The sequence below is a fragment of the Barbatula barbatula genome (assembly GCF_947034865.1).
Source record: "Barbatula barbatula genome assembly, chromosome: 4".
Classification (NCBI taxonomy): Eukaryota; Metazoa; Chordata; class Actinopteri; order Cypriniformes; family Nemacheilidae; genus Barbatula; species Barbatula barbatula.
Genome location: NC_136768.1, coordinates 6,972,737 through 6,979,432, shown reverse-complemented (window position 1 = coordinate 6,979,432; position 6,696 = coordinate 6,972,737).

The following is a 6,696-nucleotide window of genomic DNA, read 5'->3' as shown; positions in this document are numbered from 1 at the left end:
GCTCTTACCACTGAGCCACTGGGACCTGCACACTTGAGACAGTTCTCCAGGCGTGTTCGTCTTGCGCTTTACGTTTTAGAGACATGGGGAAAATGCAGAAGCATGCAAACTCTTAACAGCCTGGCCTTGAACCCTGAACCACCTGGTCCTCTGCTAGTGCTCTTACCACTAAGCCACTGTGACCTGCACACTTGAAACAGTTCTCCAGGCGTGTTAGTCTTGTGCTTTACGTTTTAGATACATGGGGAAAATGCAGACGCATTTAAACTCTTAACAACCTGGCCTTGAACCCTGAACCACCTGGTCCTCTGTCAGTGCTCTTACCACTGAGCCACTGGGACCTGCACTTTTGAGACAGTTCTCCAGGCGTTTTCGTCTTGCGCTTTACGTTTTAGAGACATGGGGAAAATGCAGAAGCATGCCAACTTTTAACAACCTGGCCTTGAAACCTGAACCACCTGGTCCTCTGTCAGTGCTCTTACCACTGAGCCAATGGGACCTGCACACTTGAGACAGTTCTCCAGGTGTGTTCGTCTTGTGCTTTACGTTTTAGATTCATGGGGTAAATTCCGAATGGAAGCTCTAGGATTTGAACATGAACTTTCATGGACAAAGCATGAGAGTTCTACCACTAAGCCACTGCGGCATTGGAGCTTCGACAACAATCCCTTCATTGTCTCATATTCCTAAAGAACCTTAAATGTATAAAGATAAAATTACCAAGAGAATTGTCGAACATGTGCAGGACTCAGTGGCTCAGTGGTATGAGCACTAACACTAGACCAGAAGGTCCAGTGTTCAAAGCCTGGAGGCTACCCTGCACATGTATGCTGGAGGGTGGAGCAGAAACAAGAGGAGGAGCCTGATGACAAGAAGGGGGAGAATCAAGACAGGGCCAGACAGAGAGGTAGGGAAAGAGACGCAGGCAGAATGACAGGGCTAGACAGAGAGGTAGGGAGAGGGAAGAGGAGGTGGAGGGAGAGGGAAGAGGAGGTGGAGGGAGAGAGACAGGGCTGAGAAGAGAAGGAGGGAAAGAGACAGGGCCAGACAGAGGAGAAGGTGGAGAACTAGAAGGAGACAGGGCCAGACAGAGAGGTAGGGAGAGAGAAGAGCAGGTGGAGGGAGAGAGACAGGGCCAGAGAGGTAGGGAAAGAGACGCAGGCAGAGTGACAGGGTTAGACAGAGAGGTAGGGAGAGAGAAGAGGAGGTGGAGGGAGAGAGACAGGGCTGGCAAGAGAAGGGAGAGAGACAGGGCCGGCAAGAGAAGGGAGAGAGACAGGGCCAGGGAGAGAGACAGGGCCAGACAGAGAGGTAGGGAGAGAGACAGGGCCAGACAGAGAGGTAGGGAGAGAGACAGGGCCAGACAGAGAAGGAGGGAAAGAGGTAGGGGGAGAAGGAGGGAAAGAGGTAGGATGAGAGAAGAGAAGGAGGGAAAGAGACAGGGCCAGACAGAGGAGAAGGTGGAGAACTAGAAGGAGACAGGGCCAGACAGAGAGGTAGGGAGAGAGAAGAGGAGGTGGAGGGAGAGAGACAGGGCCAGACAGAGAGGTAGGGAGAGAGACAGGGCCAGACAGAGAGGTAGGGAGAGAGACAGGGCCAGACAGAGAGGTAGGGAGAGAGACAGGGCCAGACAGAGAGGTAGGGAGAGAGACAGGGCCAGACAGAGAGGTAGGGAGAGAGACAGGGCCAGACAGAGAGGTAGGGAGAGAGACAGGGCCAGACAGAGAGGTAGGGAGAGAGACAGGGCCAGACAGAGAGGTAGGGAAAGAGACAGGGCCAGACAGAGAGGTAGGGAGAGAGACAGGGCCAGACAGAGAGGTAGGGAAAGAGACAGGGCCAGACAGAGAGGTAGGGAGAGAGACAGGGCCAGACTGAGAAGGAGGGAAAGAGAAAAAGGGCTGGTAGGAAGAAGGAGTGCCAGGAAGTCTGTCTGGTTTTCTCCTCACCTCTCTGTCTGGCCCTGTCTCTCTCCCTCCACCTCCTCACCTCTCTGTCTGGCCCTGTCTCTCTCCCTCCACCTCCTCTCTCCCTACCTCTCCTTCTCTCTCCCTCCACCTCCTCTTCTCTCTCCCTCCACCTCCTCTTCTCTCTCCCTACCTCTCTGTCTGGCCCTGTCTCCTTCTAGTTCTCCACCTTCTAGCCCTGTCACTCTGCCTGCGTCTCTTTCCCTACCTCTCTGGCCCTGTCTCTCTCCCTCCACCTCCTCTTCTCTCTCCCTACCTCCTTCTAGTTCTCCACCTTCTCCTCTGTCTGGCCCTGTCTCTTTCCCTCCTCTCGCCAGCCCTGTCTCTCTCCCTCCACCTCCTATTCTCTCTCCCTACCCCTGTCATTCTGCCTGCGTCCCTTTCCCTGCCTGTCTGGGCCTACCTCTCTGTCTGGCCCTGTCTCTTTCTCTCTCCCTCTCTGGGCCTACCTCTCTGTCCGGCCCTGTCTCTTTCTCGTTCCCCCTGTCTCTTTCTCGCTCCCTCTCCGTACCTGTCCCTCTCCCTACCGCTGTCTCTTTCTCGCTCCCTCTCCGTACCTGTCCCTCTCCCTACCCCTGTCCCTCTGCCTGTCTGGGCCTACCTCTCTGTCTGGCCCTGTCTCTTTCTCTCTCCCTACCTGTCCCTCTGCCTGGCCATATCTCTTTCTCTCTCCCTCTCCGTCCCTCTGCCTGTCTGGGCCTACCTCTTTCTCTCTCCCTCTCCCTACGCCTGTCTGGGCCTTCCTCTCTGTCTGGCCATGTCTCTTTCTCTCTCCCTACCGCCCTGTCTGTTCCTGTTCCTGTACCTCTCTACATTCTCTTCTCTCTACCTCCCTTCTCTTCACCCTCTCTTCACCCTGTCTTGATACTCCACCTCCTTGTCATCAGTCTCCTCCTCTTGCTTCTGCTCCACCCTCCAGCGTACATGTGCAGGGTAGCCACCAGGCTTTGAACACTGGACCTTCTGGTCTGGTGTTAGTGCTCATACCACTGAGCCACTGAGTCCTGCACATGTCTGACAGTTCTCTTGTTAATTTTATCTCTTGTTTTCTTCGTTGCTGCATAAGAAAGCTCTTCATCACATCGTGCTGTGTTCTTTCGGCAGGTCAACTACGGGGCTTTGAACACAGGACCTTCTGAACTGGTGTTAGTGCTCATACCACTGAGCCACTGTGTCCTACACACGTCTGACAGTTCTCTTGGTAATTGTATCTCTTGTTTTCTACGTTGCTGCATAAGAAAGCTCTTCATCACACCGTCCTGTGTTCTTTCGGCAGGTCAACTACAGGGCTTTGAACACAGGACCTTCTGGTCTTGTGTTTGTGCTCATACCATTATCTTTTGTTTTCTATGTTGCTGCATAAGAAAGCTCTTTCTCAATCCCTCCTGTGTTCTTGCGGAAGGTTCCAGAAAGCCCTTTACATTTTAAGACTTATTTTAGCTTTTTCATTCCAGGAAGACATGGAGCATTTCTTCTTTTTAAGAGTCTTAATTTCAAAGTGTTTCTTATTTCTGTTGCAATTATGAATATACTATAGGCTACATCTATTAAAATGTTTAAAATTTGTTTTGTTTGAGTGTGTTTTGTTGAAATGTTTGTTCATATAAGAAATGCAGGACTTTATTTTCTATTTATATTAGTTTTGAAAAATAATGTATATTTGCCATTAAACGTCTATACAAACTGAACAGATATTGATACATAAGTCACCTAAATCTATGCGAAAATAAGAACATAAGCTACAAAAACAGTTGGGAGCGGTAGGTAAAATACCTTTTCGTATACAGATACTTACCTGTTTAGTTAGGTCCTACGTGTCATTTTTGATGTATCACCGTTTTGCTTGAGTTACGGTTAGCGTAAGTGTAGGAGAAAAAAATGCGCATGCCGATTGTAAATAACTCATTCAACATTTACTGTAACACACATAACGTCAAGGGGGGAAAATGTGACATTGTCAAATAAAGCTCGTTTCTTCAAGTACATAAACAAAACATACTTTTCTGTAAACTGTTAAACTGGCAAACTGTGCCGCGTCGTTACTGCCACTACTTCGTGTTGGCACGCGTTTGTGTTCCGTTATGACGTGCGCGCATGAAACATTTTTTTTGATGCGCGAGCGTGTACATTGTAGTTCAACAATTATTTCTCAACACTATAAACGTCTTTAAAAACTATCAAAGTTTGTGGAGTAGAACATGATGCTGCACAGCGAGGCTGAAAGTCACAGGTGTGGTGAATGCTGTAATTGCTGTTGCCATGGTTATCGTAACCATGGGCGAAGCTAGCCCCTTTTTGGCACCCCTAAAACTTGGTGTAAGAAGTGTTGTTATTCTAAAAAGAATCGTCTTTTAGAAGGTTAAATAATTTCCAAAACATACTCCGTAGTTTTTGGATTAAAATGTATGTGTTAAGGATGAAAATGAAACATCCCCGCTTTACAAATGGTGTCTACTCTTCTCTTCCTCCTCTGTACCTGCACCGCTCAGCGCGAGACACACGCGGAGTGAGAACACGTTATGTAGTGTTGTGAATCAACTAAGTTGCTCCAAAGCTGTCTCACACTTCTTTCCTTTTACAAAGAGTTGTTCCGATTGCGAAACCATGTCGGTGAGTACTGGAGTCAGTATCCTGAATCACCATGGTACACCTAAAACAAGTGTTTATTTTCGGACTATTTTAGTCCAGCGGGTCGCCGCCGCTGTGGAGTAGCACAGGACCTGGGTGACTCGTCCATGGTCATAAACGGAGAGAAGTAGCGCCGGTTAATATGTTCTTCCGCAAGACGCATTCAGTTCTGTTTATTAACTGCTAGCGCGTGAAACAAAAACAACTAAACTGCGGACCCGTGTCTCTGTTGTTAAAGTTTATCGTTCATTTGATACTCATTTTAACAGTCTGGAGTCATGTAAACATGACGTCACGTGCGTCTTTTCTGGTCAGTCGTCATGGAAACGTGATCGCCCCAAAGGGTCATTGACAGGTTTGCCAGCCTCAAAGTGCGGCGACATAGATTAACTCTCCCAAAGTAGAGCAAAAATGGGGATTCAGGGGAAGTACTTTAAAGATTTCCCTCTATTTCTTTTTTTTATATCTTTTCTTTCTTAGTATTTTCAAGACCTCTGTAAATTATCCGGATATTTTGGACTTTACCTTCTTTTCTTAATTTTTTTATTTATTGATGACTTATATTGGTTTATGAAAGTTCAGACTGGCGTGCGACCAGATATAGATGGCCATTTGTAAATAATTTACAGAAGGTGAATTACATTTTGTTGTCCAAGTACCTGTTACTTTGTTCAATGACAATAAAGATCTAATCTAACCAATCTGATGACTGTTGATACAGAAGGAGGAATATGGAGTTAAGGGTCAGGAAAAGCTGTGTGAAGAAGGTTTTGTGTTTGTTACAGGGGGCTGTCTGTGTGAACTCTCACAATTAAGCTGCTGTCCTGAAAAGGTCTCAAACCTTGTTTGAATGTGTTAGCGACCACTCATTCAGTATTTTAGGTTTAGTTAGTTAAAACAGCTCCGTTCTATCGTTCTTACTTTAAAGGGATTGCCATGCAAGGAGTTCTGTTGTGCAAAAAAAGGTGTTAAAAAAAATCTGGATTTTGGAGTTAGTCGAATCAATGTTAAAATGATTAAGTTATTTTTCAATAGACACATTTTTTGTTTTTGTGTGAAAGGAGGGGGGGGGGCTTTGCAGTGGGGCTCATTGGGTGCTCAGCACCCCTAAAGCTCTGACCCTAAAATCGCCCCTGATCGTAACGTCTCTTGATTTTCTGACACGAGCACACAGCACAAATAATCTGACAATGAAAGCTCAATAGAAATAGTGAAAAATAGTTAATTTCAATTACTTTAAGAGTGTCTCAACACTTGAGTGACTCAATGCTGTACATTATTCTGTCCAGAAGGCTAATAGATGTTTTGAAATGTGTCAAAACATTGCAATTTCTTTTGGTGTCATAGAAATCCTTTTACACACTTAAGATGTAAAAAAATGTCCCCTTGGAAATATAAGGTTCTATCTTCATTCTGAGCCGTTTTAAGATACTGAATCTCTTTAATAATAATAATAATAATAATAATTCATTTTATTTGTAATGCACTTTACATTTTAAGAAAATCTCAAAGTGCTACAAGAAAATACAAAATCAAATTTGAACAATAACAAACTAGACATTATAAAACTTTTTTAAAAGTTGTGTTTTTAGATCCTTTTTAAAACAGTCGGTTTTAAAATCTTTACATTTCAAGAACATTTCATGTAACAAAAATAATATGGGGAACAAGTAAAGAGCCCTTAGGGTGCAATTTAATTCTTCAATTCGTCTAAAATCGTGTTTCCATCTGGTTTAAGGTTCAGATTCAGATTTCACTTAAATTGCAAGGAATAGGTCCTCTTCCCGATTAAAATTAAAAAATATTTTAATATAAACATCAGAGCCTAATAAAAATAATTTCAGAGGATGTCCGATGGCACTCAGAGGCTTTTGCTTATGAACTGTTAGTCTCTTATAAACTTAAAATGATTATTATAAATAAATAATATGAACCTTCTAGTTCTTAAAAAGAATCACAGTCTGCTAATAATTAGAAGCTTCTATCTCGGAAGCCATTCATTGAATGTGTCATATGGCGCGAATATGTGTTTTTCTGTCTCTGGTGTTATAAGTTGCCGATGCATGTATTAGACATTTTAAATTAAAGTGTCGGAACAAAAGAA